Raw genomic sequence first — 26397 nt, forward strand, 5'->3', positions numbered from 1 at the left:
GACAAGAGTAATACAGCTGCTTAATTAGTACGGCTAATGTAATTAGTTTGCCCAACGTGTTTGTCCACCAAAATGCACAGCGTAGGTAGAGCAAGACAAAAAAAATGTTAGATATCTTGTTCATATTTCACATTTTCGGATTTTAATATAACATCTATACATGTATTTTAGTTGAGAGAACTCGACTAATTTCGGAACCAACCGGGACCTTTAATATTTTGTATTTCGGTTATAATAATATCTCGTTCAATTATTATAATTGTACCTCTTGTGTCATATCTCTAGAGACTACAGGTACTACACTTAATCTATCTTTGTGATTATTTTTTACTTATAAATTATTTTGCATCATCATTGCCTTTTCTCATTTATTTAAGGTCCGTGCAGTATATCTTCTTCCACATGTCTGTCAACTATCTTTTCGGGGCTCACTCTTCTTTTTTGCATAACACCTTCACATAGTCCATCCACCTTTTCTTCGGTCGTCCCTTTTCTTTATATCCATCCACTTTCTAATACTGACAAATTATCATATACTACGTATTTGAAGCCATTCCAACTAAAGCATGATCCATTATTTACATCTGTGACAGCCAGTATCGGAGCACAACACTCGCCGCAACGCAATCATCAAATATTTGCATCCCACTGAAAAGTAATAAGATTATTAATTTACTCTCAATTCATCGGGTCCCCGGTTCGATTCCGTTCAATAAGCGGCACCGGCGGCTCATTTTCGATATTCTCTTTATGCAAAACGCGGAATCTAGTTTGTTTTCAACTGTGATATACTGAAATATTAAAAGTACGTTTACGCTCGGCGAAATGGTGGATTTTTCCCGCGAAATTCTCGGTGAGAGCTCCGCGTAAAAAAGAATGGAAAGTTTTTAAAATAAATATTCGTATCTTTTTTTTACAAGAGCATTTCTTTGATCCCTGGTATTCTAGCAGCAGTGTAAACACGATGTAACTACATACAGTATCTATTTATTTTACAACATCCAAAAAATTTTATTGGGTTTTTGCTGTCACTATTTTATATATTACGTGTGAGTATGAATATCTAGTATTTCCTTATAGTCCTGACATAGAATAGGCCACCCCTTCCTTTCCAGTGGGTGTCGTAAAAGGTGACTAAGGGACGGCGGGGAATGGGCAGCAGCCTCTTTCTTAAAACATCATCAAAGCCTAACTGGCTTGTTAATCCACCTGCCAAGTGTGGTAACTAGTGGTAAAACCCTCCAATAAGGCGAGGCTTATGTTCAGCAGTGAACATTTAAAGGCTGATGATAATGATGATAATGGACATCTAGTGTCTAAACTTTTTAGTGTATTCGTCGTACAAAATGTACTCTGACATGGTTTATATGATAACGGGTTTACGTACCCTTCGAAACCCGAACCCAAAGGTGATGTTTTAAATGACTTTGAAATTATTTATTGTCCTTTTGCGCTATCACTGTAACCACATGACTCCTATTATCCACCAATTCCGTTGGAGTTTTGTGAAATGCTCTTAGTTTAGTCCACGATATAAAAGTAATTTTTAGAAATCAAATTCATTCATTCACTTTTGGATAAATTTATTGTATCTTACGTCAATATTTTTTTTAATCCTATCATATATATATTTATTTATATATATATATATATATATAAATAAATAAGTAGATAATATTCTGTTTAAATTACCTGCACGAAGTAGATACCACATCAAAAATCTAGGTTACGAAGTCACGATCACCACATGAGGTTAAGATTGTATAAGAAACATAAATCATGAAGTACTAGGGTTGCCAATTAACAATTTATTATACTCCACATATTTTATAACTCCACATAATGATATTTAATTTTGTGTTTCGCATGATGTTAAGTCCTAAGTATTGAAAACGTAGTATAGAAGTTTTGACCATTGCTGTCACTTCAACTATTACTATACTATGTGTAGTCATATAATATATACATAGAAATATCATACATTAAAATTAGATAAAAACACATGCATTTACTAGAGTATTTTTTTTTTATTTTACGCAATACATTCACCATCTAAATAATAGATAAAAAAGTGTTCAAAACTGATTTCATTTATTTTTTTACAGTGGGAGTTTATTCACGAATTTTCACACTATATCTCTACAATCTCTGGATCTGAAATTTTTTTAATATAGATTGTAATGTTAATTTTCTTTAAAAACAAAAAATATTTGCGAATTGGCAACCCTAGTACGATCGAACTCTCATCTGTCATCCGAACTGAACTTCTCCGAACTCTATTACCATATAGGTTATCAACTGGTAAGGTAAATAACTTTTTCGTTTATTATGTAAGTCAACTATATGATATTTAACGACTTTAGCACTTTAGCCGTTTAATACTGCCTCGACTTCTAATGGAAAGAAATGTTCTTCAGTGGCGCCAGCGTACGGGTAAACACAGTGTAGGACGACCCCCCACTTGATGGAGTGACGATCTGAAATGCATTGTAGGGAGTCAGTGGATGCAGGTGGTTCAGGACCGTTCTTTATGGCAGTATATGGGGAATAGATGAGACCAGTGATGGGTGATAGATGAGAATGAAAACAGGCCAGTTAGCCCATCATGATGAATTGATCAGGATTTAACCATGATAGTTTTCAGGGAGAACCGCGAGGAGTTCGACTTGGTGGTAATATACCCAATATTGCCAGCAATAGGATTCTCAGTCTCCATTACTAACAATCCCTTTCCCCCACTTCAATTGTGTTAGAACTAGTAATTTTGATTTAAAAACTAAATATAAAAATAAACATAAATATATTTGCAAAAATATGTACTACTAAACCGGTTGCGATAAAATTCCTATATATATATATATATATATATCCTTTCAGATAAAAAAAAATCTTCAAATCAGTTCACAACTGCCAGAGTTATAAAGTAACATACACAAAAATATACAACACAATTAAAGGACCTTCTTCCTTTTCAAATTCGATTGAAAATACTTGAAAATAATTAAAATGCATTAGAAAGTAATGTTTTGTACGTACATGTACAGTGCATAAGTGGTAACAGTCGTCGTAGCAACGAACCCCTTATCTCTTTAACCACCACTACTCGTATTTTAACATCTACGTCTTGCAGTGTCTGGAGGAAAACTAGATTACAACAACACGTACCTATACAACGTCGCTATGTACCGTTTGTATAAACTAATATAAGTCGTGCACTTCAGTAATTTAAAGTAATATTTATTTTTACTTTATTGTTTTTTTTTTACAACACAGGGGGCAAACGAGCATGCGGCTCACCTGATGGTAAGTGACTACTGCCGCCCATGGTCACCCACAACACCTACGGCATTGCAGGTGTGCTGCGGCCTTTTAAAAAGGAATATGCTCTTTTCTTGAAGGTTATGTTGTCGTATCGGTTCGGAAATACTGCTGCTGGAAGTTGATTCCAAAGAGTGGTTGTGCGTGGGAGAAAGTGCCTTGAAAAACGCACGGTGGAGGACCGCCACTCGTCCAGATGGTTGGGATGAAATTTTAGTTTATGGCGGGTTTTACGATGGTGAAAATCAGCAGCAGGTATCAATCCAAACAATGTAACAACAAACAATGTACACAAAAATCACAGTGATATCACCATCATCGTTCATCATTTCAGCTCTATCTAGTAATAAGTAAGTACGAATTGATTACAATATTTATGGATGGAATAAAAGACTCCTCGATACATGCGACCGACAATCAAAAGCGGTAAATATAAAAAATTAAAATATCAATACTATATTCATACTCGTAGATACTGCAAATATTGATGCACTAGTCTGTATACAGAGTAATGTAATACACAGGTGGATGTAGCAATAGAGACACAGTAAACAGCGCGTAGACGCTCCGGTCTCTTAGTTTGATTACCGTAAGACCACCGCTCGCTCCGGTGAACTTTCTAAGCATTTGAGTTGCAGTGACACAATCTATTGAGTGCAGTAAATACTAGTCCCGATGGTGAAAATGCTAAAAATAGACGGGCATATTAAATGGATTTTAGTTTATATTTAAAACGAAGCAATAATAATGGAGATAATGACGTCTACTCTAATTAAATGTTTCGAGTTGTCAAATCGATACCAAATATAGTAGAAGGTACGAAACTGTAAGAAGTGATTTTCATATTGTCTCCGTAGAAACCATCGTGGTTAATTCCTGGTAAATTAGTTACTAATTAGTAGTGGTAAATTCATCACAATGAATCTTTACACTCGCCTACCATTTCTTATTGATACCCTCACAGTAATAATAAAAAAGTGACAATTTAAAATGCTTGTAAACAAGTCTATTTGAATAATGAATAATAAACCTGTCTTCAATTTTGAATTTGAATTCAAAATTGAATACAGGTTTACCATGCCATTATCACTTATATAAAAGGATAAGTACCAAAAGCATTCGCGAAGATGTAGATAGATAGATAGATAAATTATTTGTTTCCTCCATAAGATTACAAATATAAACTTATTATAAATATAAACAATTACAAGAAATAATCACAATGAGGAAACAATGGGCGACCTTATCGCTAAAAGCGATCTCTTCCAGGCAACCTTTGGATGGATAGGAGTAATATAATATCTTTATTTATATTATTAATTTATAATTACATAAATTTGTTAATGACTATCAATATTCGCTCCAATGGGAAAAAGCAGAGAAGTTCTTAATTATACTTATATTATAATGTGTACACTTAATCGTATAATATCGAGACTCGTCCCACGTTTCCAACATCCAATAGTATCCCTATTGAAAGATAAATATTACTGTAAGTTAGTGCAAGAGCACTTCGCTCGTAGCGGTCTCAAGGAATCAACTCTGCAACAGTCTATTATATAATGGTTAGACCTGAATTCCTCAGTGGAACTCGATTATTTGATTTTCATCTTCAAATGAGCGAATGAAATTTACAATTGCTGTAAAATGACGTATGCACAGTTGATTAATTTAAACATCAATATCTAATTGTCTAAATAACTGTTATACTGAAATAGCAAAATAAAACCATAACAGTTGATGATAATTGCCCATTATTTCAACAAAACAATGAATATTTAAGACGAAATTGTAAGATAACATAATTTGTATCCAATAGTGTATTTATGTTAAAATAGTTGCAGTTACTTATCATTGTGGATTCATACTTTTATATGAACATATAGTACATTGTCAGTTAAAGCTTCTTTTTATAAATTAATATACGAGTATAACGAATATAAAAATCAAAAGAGTGTTTTCAAAAATATTGTTTGTAAATGAGTAAGAAATGAATTTCTGTTCAATTAACGCATCATGTATACCCATATGTATGTATGTTACCTGCAGAAGATCTACAATACTAGGTTCATTAACCACACTACGTGAAATAATATGTCTGCGTTTTAAGAATCTATAAAAAATAAATCCTGAACTTAAATATACACAATAGCTATAAAATAAATCTATAACAAAATTTTAATGCAAGATGACGACGGAAGAAAATGCAAATTTAAATATCTTTATCTTGATAAAAATATCAAATATTGCATATAGTATGTAAATACTATATGCATACTATAATAATATAGATACGGATATTGCTATAACATGACAAATGTGAATAATAAAGTTTTATTTGAAACAATAAAAATTTGATTTATACGGAACGATCTTTATGATCGTGAAATTATGCTTAAAAAAATATCTTAAGAAAACTGAAGGTTTTATTGAACTGCATATTAAGGCTTTTTATTAAGTACATATATTTTTAAAATTATTATAAATGTCAGCGTATATTATTAACATTTTTAAATTTGTACTAACGTCGTAGAATAATGTTTGGATTTATTCTTACATATCACCAAATTCCAATGAACAATTCTTTTATAAATTTGTTATATATAAGAAAGTATTTTGTTAATTTTTGTTAGTAAAACAATATATTCCGGACTCATAAATAATTCAGTAACCGCACATAGTTGCAAATTTAAAAGCTGGACTAATAGACATAAGCGCTTATATGGCTACTTGGATGATACGACGTCGTATCGTATGCATACAACATGAGCCACGTACACCAGTACTAACCAAAACTATTGCAATGTTCGATGCATTTTTATAGTCCTCGCAATAAACTACGAAACGGGTGAGACGAAACGACAATGGTGCACTCAAGCCCCTCATAAACGGTATATCACATCCTGTACTGAACAATGTTATTTATATGGATTGCGCTTTTAGTAAACTTGTAGAGATTGAAATGATTCATGTCACTATGAATTGTCTTAAGGTATTCCTTAAGACAATAAAGATAGCGCATATTTTGTACTTGCAAACCTGGTACTCGGTTTGAATTGTACTAGTTGTTTACCGCGACTTTACACGCAGAGATATTTTTTATAGCACCAAGATTTTTACGTACATTTCAATTAATAATGGAATTTCAAAATAAATTCAGTAGGTTTAAACATCAATCCTAAAAACAAACTTTGCCTCTGTAATATTGGTGTAGACTAGCGTTTAGCGATTTTCGCTTTATATTCTAATAGTGATTTTAAGAATCAAGTGTATTTAAGAACTTTATAAGAATAATTCAATAATCGGTATTCATACATCAACATCTTAAGTCAGAGAAAAAGTTTCAAACAGTCTTTGGTTATAAACTTTTTAGTTGTTAATAAAAAATATTAAAAGATAAATCAATCTTAAAGTTTTATTCAACAACTTATCGATTATCATTTAACTCTTTAAAAGCTATCAATTTGAAATCCATAGCGGGTTCAATTTTATTGCAATATTTTTTATCTCTCACTTCTGCATTGGTAAATTTATTTATAATACTATGTATTATATAATAGATGCAAATTGTAAGTATCAATCCACCAACAATAGACTACTGTGAGACACGTACGAGAATACCTTTCAATCAACGTATCAAGCGACGGAGCGCGAACGTCGCACGAGCAAAATTTAATTCAGAGAGCATGCACACGATATCCGAACGACACATAAATACCAATGTGACTGAGTTGAACTAACTCGGCTCCTCTACAAGCAACTTATAAGACACTGTGTCAGAGATCTACCGTTTTATTATTGGAAGCGATAACACAGTTGGGCTGCTGGAAACATTGCAAGATAGAAGCGCGACGCCGGTCGCTCGTCACGACGAAGTAAGAAAAGTGAGCTTGGCGTACTTGCCCGCATACAAATAGTTTACAAATGGCATGTTGTGCGGTGTCGCTGCGTCTCTGTCCGATGCAGTGCAAGTTAAAGGCTTCAGTTTCAGAGGAAATGTGTAATCTGCAATTTATAACAATTTACTTTTAGACTTTATGGGGTCAGTAACTTTTCTTTGGAATTTAAACATGAAATTTATTTTGAACAAAATACCAAATACCAATAAGACACGATTATTATAATTTATATTTTGACCAGTCACGACATACCTCCTTATTCACAAAAACGTCAAACCTACTTTAGTTATTTGAACTATTTTGTCTTTTTCTTTTGTACTAAATTCTCAATTGGAAAGATTGTGACAAAACATTTAACTAGCTATACTAGATTTAGTTTTTATTTTTCCAGAAGTTAATTTAGTTTTCGAGTACGATTGTTACTACAACTATTGCATACATAAACAATTACTATTGTCACACATGAATTTTACGTGTACAATAAAGATGTCCTAAAAACTCTAACCGTCAATGAAGACTACTTTCAAACTGTTAGTATTAGCATAGAAAAAATATATCTATTTATATATGGGTTAATAATAATAATAAAATTGACAAATCTATTTAATTTTCTAATAGGTACACTTCTTACATTATTGTATCAGAAATTTTGTTTAACTTTGATTTTAAATTAAACAAACACTGCGTATGTTTATCTTTTGAGCCATTTCCCAGTAGCTACGGTACGCAACGATGGCCCGTTCAGTTGAGATAACGCAGAGAAATTTTTAATTTATCGAGAAAACTGCTTTTGCTGGCATTCGAGATATTTGACTAGGTAGGTACCTAATGGATATTTGCGCTCTTCGAGCATCTCATGGAACTATAATAAAATGACTCGTATTTTTAGCTTATCTAATAATATAGTTAAAGAGCATATTTTTACATTTTAAATGACTTGAATAAAGAAATTTATCAACTTTTCTGTATTTAATCAGGAATTATTTTATTGTATTTAATATTCTAAATTTCCATATAGGTACTGGCATAGAATAGGCGACCACTTCCTTTCCCTTGGATATCGTGAGAGGTGACTAAGGGAAATTATGGTGGTGGGATGGACAGCAACATCCCTCTTAAAACATCTCTAAAAGGTAAATTGCGGTTGCCAACTCACCTGCTAAGCGTGGGAACTACTAGAAAACCCCCCTTTGTGGAAGTGGCTGTGTTTAGTAGTGAGTAGGTAATGGCTGATACAACAGCAACATATTCTCAATTCAACGATACTTTAATTTTTTTTTTAAATATTATCTGTCTCCTTGGCACAAGAATAAAAATTTAAGTATAATAGTTTGGTTGTTGAAATATAAAAGACTTTTTCAAAACTTTAAATATATAACTTGTGTGGAGTACAGGCCACATATATTATTTATAGCTATATTATTATTTACCAAATTCGAAATTGACACGCATATCTATTGTTTCCTTTTGGCTTCCCTTTACGGCCCTAGTCTTCTAAGTTCCTTTGACTATTATATACATATTTCCAATTTCCATTCCTGGTTTCCTTCGTCGCCCACAACTTGCTCATATAGATATTTTTTATAGAAAGTCGTTCTCTCTCTCTCTCTTTAGATATTATACTTTTCAAACGACTTGAAAAAGATGGAGATTCTCAATTCAGTTGCAGTTTTTTTAATGTTTATTACTCCATAACTGCGTCAGTTCTAAACTGATTTAAATTCAATTTTTTTTATCTGAAATTATATTCTTACAGATAGTTCCCATAAAAATTTAATCAAAATCGATTTAGTTGTTTAGTTTTTAGATCATCAAAATAACCAGTTTTGTCTTAACTGTAATCGTTTCTTTTTTTTTATTATTCTTTAATTAATTAATAAAAAAAAAAATGTTTTAATTCTTATAAATATGTAACAACTTTATGAAATACCTCAATAGGTTTCACCAAAAAAAAAAAAATATCTAAAGAAATAATGTTCCCAAATATTTATTGGAATGTTTACATGTTTCTTTAACAGATTATAAGACAGTTTTTGTTGCCACATTTAAATAACAAATTTTTTCGTTTACGATAATCGCACCCAACCGATAGCGACATAAAACAGAAACAAAAAAATACAAATTGTTTTTATAACATCAAAATATATTTTCTAATTGGTTAAACATCTGAAAATAAGAAAAACAAACATCTATAAGATGTGAAGAGGGATATTTATGCGAATTGTAAATAAATAGAAGCGATGGAGATAAAAAAGGTTTCTAGGTTAAATCTTGTTTAGCGAGGGGCCAACACGGGGATAAAAACAAGATGGTATCGTGTAATTTTTTTTTTAATTTTTTTTTTATTCAGTTAGATAACAATCTGTTTCTGTGAAATATATTATTCAACATTTTCACATTTCGTTTTGAATAAAATTTGTCGAGTTACATTTTATAATATATTTAACAATAAAATTACGAGTAAAAGCTGTCTTCATAAAAAAATTTTGCTATTTGCTTTTTAAAATACGTATTAGACTACTGATATTTTGAACGTGTTCAGTCAGTAGCCTTTTTAAATTATATAAATTAATAAATTTATTATCCTATAAATAAATACACCCTAAACATCTCCAAAGCCTAACTGCGGTTGCCAATACGCCTGCCAAGCGTGGCAACTACTGGTAAAAGCCCTCAAGGGGGAGGCTTATGTTCAGCAGTGGACAGTTAAAAGCGATGACGATGATGATGATGTTAGTAAACATATTAAAATAACAAGTTGGTGTTGTGAACTGTCGTGTACGTAACTTATTATGTTGAGAGGAGGTAATTAATTCGTTTATTTTATTTTTTTATTATTTAAATTTTTATTTTATAAAAGATCTCGCAGGTGCATGAGCCGATGAGCTCCGGAACAGACTTGTGTCTGATATCGAAATTTCACTCGATCAAGTTTCGATATGGGGCGAACGCAATCTTGTACATAACCACTCTTTGGAATCAACTTCAAGCAGCAATATTTCCGAACCGATACGACAACGTAACCTTCAAGAAAAGAGCATATTCCTTTTTAAAAGGCCGGCAGCACACCTGCAATGCCGTTAGTGTTGTGAGTGATCATGGGCGGCGGTAGTTACTTACTATCAGGTGAGCCGCATGCTCGTTTACAACACAGTGCTGTAAAAAAAAAAATTATCTGAAGAAAATTTATATTTATAAACATATTGTGAATAATTTTCCAATATTCCTCGTATTTTTATCAAAATTTAAAACACATTTTTAAAACATTTTTTACACAGAAAAATCTATTAGTTCTGAACTATCAAGTCTAGATAGACAGTGATCGAGATTTATTACAAATTTTTAAAGTTATACGTTTATTTGTATTCGTGCCGCATCTGATCGTACGCACTAACACTTAATGGGATAGTGTGGAAGTAAGATATATGCCCACAATATTCTGAGGAAAGACACTGACTTACCTCGGCTCTACATCCCATTAACATCTCACTGCTGGACACGGATTTCTTCCTAATAGGAGGGGAATATTACCCATTAATCCCATGCTAATGGTTTGGTTTACTACTTTGAGTTTTCCTTCTCTTAAACAGATGTACTGTTCTTTATTCACTTATACGTAGTGATGATAAATACTGATGATGGCATTATATCACCATCACCGTATTATTTCTCTTTGTATATTATTTTATTTTTATAAACAAAACTAGCTTTTACCTGCGACTTCGTCCACGTGACCGGGATATATTTACAGACCGGGATGAAAAGTAACTTATATCCTTCTCCATTCCATGTAGTACGTATATACCAACTTTCATAGAGATTGATTAAGTCGTTAAGACGCTGTAAGGTAACGAACAAAGAAACTCACTTTCATATTTACAGGTTTGCAAGTTTGTTATAACATTCTTAATTATAGCTACTGTACTGTTCTTCTTTTATCCTTCTTTCTAGTGAAAGTGTATAAAAATATCTTCTCTATATATCTACTCTATTTTTTTGTTTTTCTCTTTATTCCTTTAATCATGATTTAACATTAAATAAGCAATTTCATAAACTTTAATAATTTTAATATTTAGCAATATTTGTATATTTGAAAAATGCTTTTAAATGCGAAGAGTATAAGTTTGTATGTATTTACAACCGACTTCAAATAGAAGGCGGTTGTAAATTCGATTCTTTTGTTTTTTTTGTTTGTTGCCTCATAACTGTGTCAGTTCTAAACAAATTTGGGAAGTTATTTTTTTTTTATCTAAAAGTATATACTTACAGATTTATCTATAAAAAATTTGTCAAAATCTGTTCAGTAGTTTAATTTTTAGACCAAAATAACTGGTTTTATCACAATTGAAGTCGGTTTTTTGTGGGACCACAATCTTTAATTATTTTTATGTTTATCACTTCATAATTCCGTCAGTTGTAAACCGATTTGGAGGATTCTTTTTTGTCGGAAAGGATATATTTACAGATTAGTCCCATGGAAATGTTGTCAATATAAGTTCAAAAGTTAAGTTTCTAAATGAAAATAATTTATTTTGTTACATTCTGAGTCGGTATTTTTTTTAACCTAATTTTATTTTTGTCTTTATTATTGCTACGTGACATGATTAAGTCTCCAAATTTAAAATGGTTTGATTTTGTTTTTGGCGTCGTAAGAATTTAATCCCGTATTGGTTTATTTTTGACGGTTATTATTATTTTTATGAAGAATGAAACTGTCGTTTGTCTTAGCGAAGCAGAAAATTCTTTGTTGCGAAGTAATTCCTTCGAATTACTTCGCAACAAAGAATTATGAAGCCTATATATAATATTTAGTCTTACATGTTAAATTTTCGCGTTCTATGCAATGTGGTCTTGGCTTAAAACATCACCAAAGCATAACTGCGGTTGCCGAACTACCTGGCAGGGGGGGAAAGGGATTATTAGTAATGAGATTTAACAGGCCCATTGCTAGCAATGGGTGTATTGCATCAATGGATCAATCATCAGGCCGACCTCCACGCGGTCCAAACCATAGTGGTTAATTCTTATTCAATTGGCCACTACGAGCCAACTGACCTGCCTTCATTTTCACTTGTCACCCTTCACTGGTACCCCGCGAGCGTATACCGATAGCGCATACTGGGTTACTATTCCATCTTCACCATTCATTCTTCTCAGCGTGGTAACTACTGGCGGAGGGTGAGATTGTTAGCAATGGAGTTTGACAGCCCTATTGCTAGTAATTATTAGGTCGACCTCCATGTAGTATACCGATATACGCGGTTGCCATTCCATTATCACTCATTAACAAAAAACCTCATAAGGGGAGGCCTATTTTCAACGGTGGACAGCTAACGATTGATTTAATAATAATAAAATGTTATGTTACTATGCTAAAAATAATAACTACATAGTTACCGTTTTCTTTGCTCCGTACGTACCTACGCTCGTCACTTCATTACATCAATACATCATTGGTATTAAAAGCATTTCTTGGCAGAAGTAACTTTTGAAACGAAACCCAAATTAGATTTGGCTCCGAATTTAATACTACCACAAAAGTGTTCAGGTGATTTGGGAATGCGGCCTACGGATTGAATTTACCCGTACTCCTGAGAAATGGATATGCTATACAGTGCGGAGTTATATCTTCTAGATCAGACTTGTTAAATATATATATATATAATAAAAAGAAAGCTTCTTGAGTAGCGACCCCGTACGGGCAAACGCAGTGTAGGACAACTCCCACTAGATGAAGTGACGACCTTAAATGCAATGCAGGGAGTCAGTGGATGCAGGTGATTCAGGACTGTTCCTTATGGCAGTCTATGGGGGAAATCTGTGTACTGTAGTGGACAGATAACTGCTGATGGTAGTGATGATGAAGTAAGAAGGAAGAAGAAGAAAACCTCGGCAGAGAGCTCATTCCACACCCTGAGCGTTATGCAAAGCAATATACGAAGGTCGTATCAGTATACGACTTTTGTATATTGCTTTCATCATCGTATTAGCCTTTGACTGTTCACTGTCGAAATTAAGCCTCTCCCTTGGGGGGTTTTGCCAGTAGTTGCCACTCTTGACAGGCGAATTTAGCTATAGAAGTCAGGCTTTAGAGATGTTTTAAGAGGGACACTGCTGCCCATTCCTCGCCCTCCCTTAGTCGCCTCTTACGACCATTATGGGAAAAGGGGTGGCCTATTCTATACCGGGACCACATAAATGTATATTAAATGTATATTAATGGGTAAATGTATATTGCTTTGTATATGTGTGTATATATATGTATATTAGTATCGACTTACTAAGACTTATTTTTCCTTTTAAATATTTTAGAGATTATTTTCATAAACAATTTTTATAAATTTTTGGCTTCCCTACTTCGTTAATGCATATGAATTAAAATATATCATATTGAACTACATTATGATATTCTTATATAATTTTATTAAAGTCTTAATTTTTACACAAGAAATTATATTGTACGAATATTTATGTTAATATAAAGCTTTCTAATTATTTTAATCCGTTACATTATCGTATAAAGTTAAATAAAAAAATACCATATATGCAATACAAAAGAAAGAAAAAGCTCTCTAAATATACAAAATGGAAACATTTTTTAAATATATATTTGTATTTTAAAAATAAAATATATATAAAAAGTGTAAACAACACTCAAAAGTATTCCAAAAGACACCTAATAAATACCTTATTAATATTAAAAAGTACGACACGGTACGGAGCAGTATGCAGCACGTATGTACACACAGCTAACAGCGAGTCACTTCCAGCAGTAATTCCTTTATATTACCTTTAACTTTGCAACGTTCGTTCGTTCGCCCCTGGAGACGCTTTTTCCCCCATTACTTCTATAACATGGCTTTATGATACTGAAATACATCTTATATTATTCATGATAATACGCGTTACATTAGCTTGTTTTTGTTTCGCTGTTCTTGCTCGCTCATAATTTTACCTCTTTTTTGTTATATCATACTCATTATTTATTGAATACTCACTGTACTATGTAAACGATATGCTGTAACAACTCTTTACAGGTGCGGCGTAGGTTTCGCCCCGATACAGAGTAATAAAATCTGTGATGAGAAGTAAATCGTCTTCTATTATTGGGAGTGATAAAAATGGTAGCGGTTTTTTTTTTATTTTTATTTTTTTAATATGAATCGGTATTTGTTTATATAAATTTAATAGCCTCAATGTATTAAGTATTACTATCTACGTAGTTTCTGAACTTGTTTTCTGTTATTCAGATTTTTTGTAATAATAATATAATAAAAAAAAAAACTTTTTGGCTATGCTAATGTGTAATAAAAAAGAAATGTTTGTTTTTTTTTTGTATGTTTGATTGTAATGAAAAAACTCGAAAAAGTACTCAACTGATTTTAAAAGCTTACATTATCAGAAGGTAATATAGGCTATATATTATAAGTATTAAAAAATAATATAAATATGTCTGTAAGATATAACAAGTAGGTAAAATAAGTAAAATACTTACCTATTATTTGGAATAAATATAATATAATATAAATAAAAGATCATGTTTCACAAAAAAAGACTTTAATTGATACTAAATTAGTTATTTTTGTTTAAAAATTAAACTAGTAAACCTATTTTGATAAAATTCCTATAGGACCAATCTGTAAGTACATACTTTCAGATAGAGAAAGAATTTTCCAAATCGATTTAAAACTGACGGAGTTATGAGGTAACAAACTTAAAAAAAATACAACCGAATCAAGCACCTCTTTTGAAGTCGATTGGTTATTGTAATAAATATCTGTCAAAAGAGAACGCAATGGATTACATTGAGGAAACTTCCTTTAGAAAGACATACCGCGGTTTCATGTGAATTGCAGAATTTTTCTTTTTCCCATATAGAAATCTCCATAAGTTGATCTTATTCGTTTGTTATTTTATTTAGAGAGTATGCACACTTGCACTTGATGATGATGATGAAATTCCACGATTTCATCATCATCATGGAGACGGCTTGTTATCATCATTTCAGCCATTATTCATCCAGTGTTTGATATGTCCAACACTGGACGAATAATGGCTGAAATGATGATAACAATGATAGGCATAACCGTTATACATTTAGCTTGTTATTTGAAGGAAATACATCAAAGATTTTCCCATCTTTTAGACACAATGGCTAAAATATACCTAACTCCAAATCCAAAATCCGTTTCAAGCTACAAATTGACATCTGTTTTCTCAAGTTTGCATAAATATATGTAAAACCTTTCATCGTGACCTCTCTAGTACAGCCCTGACCAAACATATCGAACCTAGGGGTCGGTATAACAAAAATTTAATTAAATATAAATATTAGTTCATTAATATTAAAAATAAAATTAATTAATTCATGACATGTCGATAAACTCACCCTTTTGTAGCTTAAATTCTAATGTATTTTACCATATTATTATTTATACCATATTTTTAGTAAAATTGACAAGTACCTCTAATTGTTTAAGGGAATAGACGTAAGCTTTTAAATTTTTAAAATTTTTGCAATACGTTTTTACAATTACAATTATTAAAATACTAGCTATATCCCGCAGTTCTGTCCATGTAAATCAGTGCATAAAGTATTATATGTGTGAAGTTAGGATATAATCTATATGTGTACCAAATTTTATTCAAATTTATTAATTAGTTTTTGCGTAAAAGATTAATAAACATAAATCCGTCCATCGTTAAAAACTTTCGCATTTATTACATTAATAGGATTTCGATACCAAAAATTTTCGGAATTCTAATTAGGTTAACATTATAAAATTTCTTTGATTACACAAAAACGCAGTATAGGACGACGCCCCGCTAGATGGAGTGACTATCTTAAATGCATTGTGGGGAGTCAGTGGATGCAGGTGATGGCTCAGGATCGTTCCTTACGGCAGTCTCTGGGAGAGGCCCATGTCCAGCAACGAATAATGACTGAAATGATGACGATGATGATACAAAATTACTGCTCCATACTCAAACCAAAAAATCCTAAATAAATCTCTGTTTAAATAATTTAAAATTATATTAATGATGAATTAACAATCTACCAAGATATTATCACGAGGCTCGACAACGCGCGAATTTGCTTCGCCTCTGATCGCTTACCATCTGTTGCATAATAATGCACGATTTACATAACACTATCACAATGGTCTAAGGATTTAAACTAATGCGACCCACAACTTGAGTAGTGCTGCCCTGACCCATCTCTGGGCGTCTTTTGACCTACTCGTGTACATTATACAAATCCTTTACAGCCACTCGGTGCTTGTGTGTTTTGACCTACAATTTTATTCTTCTAGACATTTCTATTCTACGAAAATCTCTTTGAATATTTTTCCATATAATAAGAATTGTTCGATAATATATTTTATTACATTTAAATATAGATTAAAATCGATATTTTTTACTATCTTTTTAAAATAATCATACACCTACTGATAATTTTTACTTATGAAACAAGGGTCGCAAAATTGCAAATGTTTTGAGTTTCTTATTATATATATTATATTAATGTTTAGACTTTTGTGTTGCATACTTTATGGTTTATAAAAGACCAAAATTAACGCGAACGTTTAATTAAACTATGATAATTTACCTGGTTTATCTCGACCTTTGATCGTATAGTCCTGGCAGAGAATAGGCCACCTCTTCCATTCCCGTGGGTGTTATGAAAGACGACTAAGGGACAGAGAAATGGGCAGCAGCGTCCCTCTTAAAACGTCTCTAAAGCCTGACTGCGGTTGCGAATCCGTTTGCCATTGGCAAATCCCCCCAAGTGGGAAGCTTATGTTCAGCAGTGGATGGTTAAAAGCTGATATGATGATGATGACCTCAACCTTTCGAATAGTTTATACCGGCAGTGATCGCGAGTAGACTAATACAACGCTGTCATGTATCCGCTTTCGAGGCAGAAGTTTTTCCTTTACCCACTTATTATATCACATAACACAAATAACTTATGATTGAACATATTTTCACGTTGTAACAAAAATCTATGTTTTTAGTTAATGTCACAAACAACTTATCTAATTTAATATAAAAACGGAAAACAATACTTTATTCTCTAATTCCAATTATTATAATATTATATTAATAATATAAAAATGTCTGAAAAGTAATGTTTGTGTCGATACTGTAAAAAACTGAAATAAAGACTCAAACGATAAAATATTGCATTAATTTAAAAATACTAAAACAAATTAATTATAAAAAGATATACGAATACAAATATTTAAATAAAAAAGCAGTTGTAGAGAACAAAGATGAAGATCAAATGAATAAGTCATATAAGCAAACATAAGTTTGTAAACATAACATATATACGTAAATCTGACTAGCAACTTGCGTCTTGATCTTGATCTCTATTCTTTTAAATAGAATATAACCCATAACGCTGATAATATAGCTTTCTGTAAGTTAAATAATTTTCAAAACTAATTAAGTAATTTTTGAGTTCATTCATAACAAATGCAAAAAAAAAACTTTTTCTCTTGATATCCTTAATTTTAATAATAAATGCAATTTACAGAGCTATTTCCAAAATTTTAAATTTATTCAAAATATTTTAATTGTTAGTGTCTAAATGATTAATAATAATATCTTACAAATGCTTTCCAAGACCGTTACTTCAGCTTGTTGTCTACTCGCATCAAAAGCTACCCTTGTTTTGGACAACAGCGTGTTTCAACGTATGCTGTAATTGGCAGTCCAGATAAAGGTCAGGACTAATTGGCAATTAATTACAAGTCAGCCTGTCCTACGGCCTCTGTTACCTCCAGTTTGTAATGAAGCATTCATCTATGTGGCTTCTAACACTGTTATTATCTAATTGTTAATTTATGCAACGTTATGCTAAATTTTTTTAACTGTTTTTATAGCAGTGACTATTGTCTCACGCGACTTAATTCATACAATTTTTTTGACTTTGATTAAGTGTTTAAACAAATTTATCTTTTCTATTACTTTTGTTTTATAATATTGTGAAATCTTAATCAGCAAACAGCTGACGATGGCCTGATAATCCAATATACTTAGATCATGCAGATTGAACTGTTTGCATGAGTGGAATATGGTAGTTTAATTGCTTAATATGAGTATTAAGCAATTAAACTACCATATTCCGCTTTCGAAAATAAATAAAATATTGAATGATATGGCCAGAATGGGAATGATAGCGGAAAAGACTGCGAATAAAGAAGAATGGAAGAGAAAAACATATTACGCCAACCCCAAATAATAATTGGGATAAGGGTAGAAAGATGATGATGAAGATTCCACTTTCAAATCAAAACATATCTTAGATAAAGAACGCTTATCGTTATAACTATCGTATCTTTTATTTATTTATTTAAGTATAAATTGTTCATTTCAATTACAGTTTCCCAAAGCATGTAGTGAGCCATAGGTAGACATTTTACAATTTTAAACATTTTAAAAACAACGTTTAGAAATTTATCGAATTTGTCATTAAAAATATCAAGCTCAATTTATAATATATTTATACAATGCAGTAGGCATTAAACGCATCTCTTATGAGAAGTTCGAACCTTCAAACCGAACAGGTCCTAAATAAAGAAGCTATCGATATAATATTTTTATCGATATCTTTTATATCATCTACTGCAATATAAACATATCTTACTACAAGTTCATAATTATATTTAAATTTATCTATTTAATTACCATATTCCATACTCAAATTAAAAGAGATTCTAGGCAAAGAATATCTATCGATATAATATTTCCATTGCTATCTTTGATATCATCTACTGCGTTCAAAGCAATATCTTCTCTTACTATATCTTTATAAATATATTTAAATTTATCATCAGTCATTATAACATTACTTGCAGCGCCTATTACTTAGTTATACACACGTTCTAATTTCAAAGCACCCCAATTAGTCTACGTATACACAGTCACGTATAGCAACAACCTATATGTCCTCAATCTTCAATACAGTCGCGATGTAATTATTGAGCTCTAATTGATTTGCTTTGTATGCGGATTACCAATTAATTACGCCGTAATACTGGACACAACCTGCGATGTTTGAAGAGCTCGATGTAATGAGCAATCTTGTTGGTAATTAGACTTTACTAATGAATGAGATTATAGTTTAAATACTTTGACGATTGTTGGTTACCTTAGAAAACTTTGTGCTAAATATTGTCGCAGTTTTTTTTTAAGCTTAGATAATATAGATATAATACTGAATATGAAAACCAGATCAACATTTGTTAGCTGAACTCCACTTTGGCTGATTGGAATTTGACAGATTTTTTTAATCATTAATAATCCGCGTCAATTTTTTAGTGTTGCAAATTTAGTGATAGAATTTTTCGTCCATATTAAAGTGGCTATCATTTTATTAAATTATTAAAATGTATATTAATTTAATAATATAAGAAAAAGTTACATTTGTATATTTATATTATATCAAAAAAAAATATAGTACCCAATTTTAAAAACAATACTTTACGCCAGATCAACGATTTATATCACTCTCTCTATAAGCCACAAATATGGCTCCACATGGAGTAATGTTGTTACTTGGGCGAGAGCACCTAGATACCAGCTTCACCAGAGGGAGACTTTGTACAAAAGTCGATTGCTTGGGTACCTCTGTCCCATTCGTGTTTCAACCGTGAAGCAGCTGTGTTTGCATGGCTGTGTTTCGGTTTGAAGGGTGGGATATGGCGTGAATTTTACTGGGTACAGAGGAATAACACCTGAATCCTCAGGAATGGCAACGCATGTTATGTACATGGTACTGCTCATGTCTATAGGCGACGGTTACCACTTTCCATCAGGTGGGCAGCTTTTTTGCCATTCTAAGTTGTATAAAAAAAAAACCCTTCGATTCAATGCAATGACGAGCTATGAGAATTATCAATGATCCCTGACTTATAAGCGGTATCGAACCCTTGAACGCTTGTACAACGAACTGTGCTCAGAGGAATTGTTCAATATGATGCCCATGGCCACTTTCTACCATCATGTAGCTCGTTATCGTCAAGGAGTTCACCCTCATACCTTAGAGCCTAGATGGTCGTGTACAGCGCGGTTTCAGAGATAATTTCTCCCGAACGCTCAGGTTACGGAATGAGCTCCCTGTCGAGGTTTTTCTAAGAGACTACAGTATGGAGTTCTTCAAAAAAAGAGTAAAGAGGTATTTTAGGGGCTGCAACACGCACGTAATGCTCCCAGTATTGCAAGCGTTCATAGGCTACGGTAACCGCTTACCATTAGGTGAGCCGTGCTCTTGTTTGTCACCTCAGTGGTATAAAAAAATCTAGGTGTTCTACTGCCTCCAGATCTTCGTTGACTGATTCTCATAACACAGGTTACCCTAGCTTGAACGCCATGCAATTAGTTCGATTGTGTATCACCTAATATTATTATAATCTACTTATAGTGAAATAAACAAACATGCCGTCTAAATATTACACATTTACTCCGCTTTCTATGTCAACATATGAATTTATTCATAGAACGGCTACATACGTAGTGTCTCTGCGTGTAAGTCTTTGAGACTCAAGGAGACCGTCCGGGTTTTAGGTACATGCATTTCTATTGTGCATAATGGAGTAGAGTAAGATTTAAACCTATTTGGTGTCGGAATTACATATTGTTGAACAAGGAAAAGATACATTTTCAAACTAAACAAAGGAAAAATTGTTCATCAAAGAAAATATATAAACTTTCAAAGTATTTCCTACATAAATAAGGAAATTATTGTAATTGTAAATTAGTGAATTCAATAGTATAATTTGTAATATTGTTTAAATAGTGTTATTATTTTAGGATATGAATCTGATCCTAAAATTTCTCAAATGCTCTTAATGCACGAAATATTTGAAGGAGAAATTTTAGGATCAGTTTTTTTTTTTAATTTCAATTCTCAAATACAAGTTTTATTTTAACTATTACAATGTTTTCTCGCTTTCTTTCAAACTAAGAATTTAATACAAAAGATAAAAACAAAACACTTCAATAACTGAAATAAGTTTATGAGATGTTTGAAGTTTTATGAATAGAGGCGTTATTAATTAAGTTATAAATAAGTTATTATAAAGTATAAATAAGTTATTTCATTGTTCTAACTTTGTATGGTTTTGCATTAGTTATATCGAGTGTTAATACAAATACCTATGGTTTTGTTATTGTAGTTAAATCTTCAATTGTAATATATTGGTCGTATTTAAAATAGAGTATCGGGACTTCACGCGATGAAAAATTATTGCTAGTAAAACATATATCTGTAGGTGAGCGTGTGTGTGTGCGTGTGTGTATGTATGTATGTATATATACATATATAATGTGTCATGTAGTTAATTTTAAACTTTCGCGTTATTTTAAACGTTTCGACGTGGTACAATCCACGTCGAAACGTTGACAATTAAAAAATAAGTATGTAGTTAACATTCTTACTGTGAAATTGGTACTATGTTGTATGTGAAAACAACGCGAAAGTTTAAATTAACTATATAAATCATATTTATTATAGTTTGCTTCTAAATAAATAAAATAAACATTTATTAAAACAAACACCCATATTTTTCTCCCTTCACCTTCTCACCCCAATACGAAAATCCTCTATAATATTATATTCAACAAAACATTCCATTCCACGTAGGACCACAAAGATTTCATTGCATCGCGTTCCACAACAGAATTAACCGTCTATCACACAAATAAAGAACATAACCATCAATTTTCAAGCGGCACAGTATAAATAATCCGATTTGTACCATAAATAAAATCGTCCAAAACGATATTCTATACGGCCCGGTCCTAAGCACCTCCGAATAGCCAGTGTCATACGTTTCCACATTGAATAACTCCCAACAATGGGCCAGTCGTTCACTTCCCACGCATTTTTATAAGCCCCCAAACAATCGGTACACGCTCTCAATTACAAATAACATGAAAACATAGAAGAACTGTACAGACCAACGAGCCGAGAGGGTTCCAAACGGAAAGTTTTTTAATACGTACCCACCGAACAACGTGGAAATAATTTTAGTCTCATTTCAACGCGAACACGATGGAGTACAGTTGGCTAATATGTTTTTAGAATAAGCAAAGCGTATTTATACTGGGAAATATGGAGTATGTTCGCTTTGAATGGCGTTCTAGATTTCAATGAAAACTATGGCATTAGAAATTGTGGACTATGACATTATTAAAGCAATTATTTTCCTTAATATTATAAATTCAACGCTGTTATTTTATACAGTATATATTTTATTCATAAAAACTAGAATATGGTCTCTCATTTTTTAATATAAACCCATTTTAAATATTGGTGGTTCGGCAGAAAGGGCAATTTATCTTTATTGAAATTTAGCTTTAAAAAACTAAAGCTCTTGTAAAAAAGTGATTATACTTTGTTATACAAGTTATACGAAAATATGATTATATTACATTTTTTTTAACATAGAAGGCAAAAGGGCGTAAGGCTTACCTAATAGTAAGTAGCTACCGCCATCCATGAATATCCGCAATACCAAAGGAATTGCAGGGGAGCGGCCGAACTTTTTTTTGAAAAAAAAAAGAATATGCTCTTCTAATTTAATTTTTTTACAAAGATGGCAGTACAACTGCTATTTTGTTACAAATTTGGTATATTATCAACACAGAACTAAAATTTTCTATCATTTACAAAAGATTTTTGCAAATGATAGAGTTCAGAATTGACGACGTTAGGTATGTAAAGACATAAAGTGCCTTAGAATACAACGTACTTCTATGTAAGGTCGAACTTGACCTTCTTCTTTTGGAAGTGACATAAAAAATATGTCTTGTCTTTTTCAGAAATGTTAAAAATTGTTCGAAGCGATTTGGCATAGACATAACAGGATTAGATGGAGTAATTTTATCTCAATTCGCGTTCTGAGGTTGGCAAGGAGCCTTGGATGACATGAATTTTACATGAATCTATTCGTGTGACATGCTTCGTCATACATTTTCGGAGGCAGTTACTTGCTGGCTGATTGTAACAGTGGAGTAAATATATTTTGTGGTTGACGAAGTATGAATTATTATTTTAAGAAATAATATTAATAAATCGCAGCGATAATGACATAAGTATATACAGAAAGTACTCAGAGTTTCTACCAGAGGGAGACTTTGTACAAAAGTCGTTTGCTTGAGTACCTCTGTCCCATTCGTGTTTTAACCGTAAAACAGTTGTGTTTGCATGACTGTGTTTCGGTTTGAAGGGTGGGATATGGCGTGAATTTACAGGGTACAGAGGAATAACACCTGAGTCCTCAGGAATAGCAACGCATGGGGGGTATCATGGACGAAACAGTATACTCTGTTATGTCCATGGTACTGCTCGTGTCTATAGGCGACGGTTACCACTTACCATCAGGTGGGCCGTCAGCTTGTTTGCCATTCTCAGCTGTATAAAAAAAAATATCATCATCATCATTTCAGGCACAGCTCTCTGCCATAAGGAACGGCCCTGAGTCACCTGCATCCACTGACTCCCTGCAATGCATTTAAGGTCGTCACTCCATCTAGTGGGGGGGGGGGGGGGAGCGGGAGACGTCCTACACTACATTTGCCCATAAGGGGTTACCGTTCAAAAATATTTCTTCACCATCGATTGTCGGATCTTCGAGCTATGTGACCAGCCCATTGCCACTTCATCTTGCCTATCTTTCAGGCTATGTTATTTGTGTTCTTTTACGGATATCTTCATTTCGGATTCTATCACGCAAAGAAACTCCGAGCATAGCCCTCTCCATAACCCGCTGAGTAATTATCTACTATAATTCAACTGTCTAATATAAATTCTTGATTATTATCATTCATTATTTTTTATAAATAACTAATTATAAGTTTGAAATTAGAGGTTAATAGGTTTGAATTAGACTGTTATCAATAAAGTATAACTAGAATTGAAAAACTAACGAATGAGGAAGTCCTAAAAAGAGTAAACGAGAAGAGAACATTGATTAAAATAATAAAGAATAGAAGAGGCAAAATGCTGGGCCGCCTTATACGACATGACGATTTTTTTAAGAGCATAATAGAAGGAAAGATAAAGGGCAAACTACATGGATTAACTACATGGGACAGCTAAAGGAAACACTAGGCGTTATGTCGTATAGGGAGATAAAGGATATGGCCTGGGATAGAGCTGGCTGGAGGAAGATGCATGAATTAGTTGCACCGACAAGAGGAAACTCTTAAATGAAAATGAATGAGAACTGAATTGTCCTTTTATATAAAATATATTAAATGTTTTTCCTTTATCCGATTTTCTATGTCCTTATATTTAAATGTCAATTTATTTTATAACATATGGGGTATACGAACATGTGGCTTGCCTGATAGTAAGTGTTAAATCTTCCTACTATACCCGCAACACCAGAATCATTGCAGATGTGCTACCCGGCCTTTTAAAAAGGAATATGCCGTTTTCTTAAAGCTTACGATGTCATATCGGTCCAGACTCTGCTGCTAGAAGTTGATTCCGAAGCGTGATTGTGCGTGGATGAATTAATTAAGACGACGCCCGCATAGCATACCTTCTAATATTAAAATTCACCCGAGGAAAAAAAAACTTCGCAGCACTCTCGACTCATTTATTTTTTCTCAACGCCCCCCGCCTTAAAAATGTACTCGAATCAAAAAGCGCGGAAATTCTTTAATTTTCTTAAGAAATTCCTTTTAGAGGAAGTTCAAATTATTCGTTAATAAAGTCGCTTCGAGACCGCCCGGGTGAAATTCCTTTGATGGCAATGAAATATCGCCAACTACCGCGTTCAATCCTCGCGCCGCGCCAGTGACGGCCAAATCTGTGCCTACAAATAAAATGAATTCGCCCGAAGGAACAGTAGAAAATTGGAAATGTCATTTTCGCCTTTTTTTAATGTTTGCGGCGGCACGGGGTGGCTCGCTCGGCGCGCCGGGATTATGCCATTTATATCGGCGCTCGCCGCAAGCGACTGCGCCCGTTGCGATTTTTACCTGTCACGCTCATTTGACAGCATCCGATTGTGAGCATAACTAGCCAATTGGTAATTTTGAACTTTAAATATTCCATTTAAATGCGTGGAGAAAAATAATGGACTGTTGTACTCGGATTTGGTTATGCTTCTTTTTATTCGACTAAAATACCTCCTGTATTCAGTTCGGATTTTTGTTTGTTTGTGGTTTCTTAACTCCTTTCTTCTTTTCATTTAAGAGTTTCCTCTTATCGGTGCAACTAATTCATGCATCTTCTTCCAGCCAGTTCTGTCCCAGGCCATATCCTTGACTCCCTATACGACATGACACCTAGTGTTTCCTTTATCTGTCGCATGTAGTTATTTCTCGGTCTTCCTCGACCGTTTATTGATTTTAAAATACTTATGAAGAAATTACTCAGAAATAATGACACAATTCTCATCATCATCATCATCATCATATCAGCCTTTAACTGTCCACTGCTGAACATAAACCTCTCCTTGGTGGATTTTGTCAGAAGTTGCTACTCTTGGCAGGCAGATTGGCAACCGCAGTCAGGCTTTAGAGATGTTTTAAAAGGGACGCTGCTGCCCATTCATCGCCCTCCTTAGTCGGCACTTACGACACCCAAGGGATAGGAATGGGGGGCCTATTCCATGGCAAGACCACACGATACAAATCTATTTAATATTTATTATTTAGTTAAATATTTACTATTACAAACCAGGGGGCCTACCATGAAATATTTTCCGAAATTTCGGGGACGAACGAAACAGAAATTTGATGTAAAATTACATAATACATGCCGTTTAAAATTATTAAAAATGTTAAAATATCGTTCCTCTGAACTATTAGGATAGGATTTATAATGAACAAAATGTTAAGCTCCATTTACTGGGTTGATTTCAGTACGAACAAAAACATGAAATTGAGCCCGAAAATTCGGAATTTCATTTCATGGTAGACCACCAGAAATAGCTTGTTATAAATCATAATATTATTTGACTGATATGTTTTTGTATCTCAGACATAAACAGTCATATTATTTTATATTTATTATCTTTTATGACCCAAGAAAATTTGATCCCACCTTTATCAATATAAACAAAAATACCATACTTGTACTGGGTTTATATAAAAATATATACAATGGATTCGGAATAATATTAGCAATAACAAAACGAAATTGACATTTCAT

At 32.7% G+C, this 26397-nt stretch overlaps 1 protein-coding gene across 1 annotated transcript in view; it reads left to right on the top strand.

Annotated features, from left to right (window-relative positions):
• Positions 1 to 26397, top strand: part of LOC113519268 (CUGBP Elav-like family member 3-B) — a 981529-nt gene that overhangs the window by 533571 nt on the left and 421561 nt on the right. The gene's annotated exons all lie outside the window — the stretch shown is intronic.

This window comes from Galleria mellonella, unplaced genomic scaffold (assembly GCF_026898425.1).
Source record: "Galleria mellonella isolate WM207_F2 unplaced genomic scaffold, CSIRO_AGI_GalMel_v1 utg537, whole genome shotgun sequence".
Lineage (NCBI taxonomy): Eukaryota > Metazoa > Arthropoda > Insecta > Lepidoptera > Pyralidae > Galleria > Galleria mellonella.